Raw genomic sequence first — 611 nt, forward strand, 5'->3', positions numbered from 1 at the left:
GGCTCAAGCCGAGCAAGCGGTGCGCGCCGGCATCTCTGGCGCGGCCGCGGGCCTGGGGAAGGTTTGTCTCAGTTTGAGAAACAGTTGGCATGGCACTTCTTAATCGCCCCTAGACTTGGGGCTGGAGCAGCGGTGGGGTGGGGGGCTGGGCTGAGTTCCAAAGGAACTTGAATTCTGAACTTTTTTGGTTATTATTATTTAAGTTTCCGAAGTCTCGAGGGACGGCATCCTTTTAGGGTACTCGGAACCTCGCGTCGTCCAGGGCCGGGTTAATCGCGGCAGAGCTGGCCCAAACCGGGGACGCGCTGTCAGCAGCCTGGCGCGCCCCAGAGAAGTTGGTTTCCGCCCTCCCCGCGCGGCCTCATGCATTTTCATTGGGAGCGGGCATTTTGTCTGCCCGTTGACATCAGATGCTAAATCAAGGGCTCCAATCAAGGCGCTGCGAATAAAGGGGCCGCTTGTCTGGGCGCGGGCCCCCCCGGAGCCGTGCCCCCTTCACCTTTGTGAAGGAAATTAACCTCCCGCTATTGAGCGCCGGTCGCGGCCAATCTGGACGCGAAAGAGACGCGTGCTGCCGGCCGGGGGGAGCGGGGGCAATCTGTCCTCTGCAG

Source organism: Tupaia chinensis, unplaced genomic scaffold, assembly GCF_000334495.1.
Source record: "Tupaia chinensis unplaced genomic scaffold, TupChi_1.0 Scaffold142716_1, whole genome shotgun sequence".
NCBI lineage: Eukaryota > Metazoa > Chordata > Mammalia > Scandentia > Tupaiidae > Tupaia > Tupaia belangeri.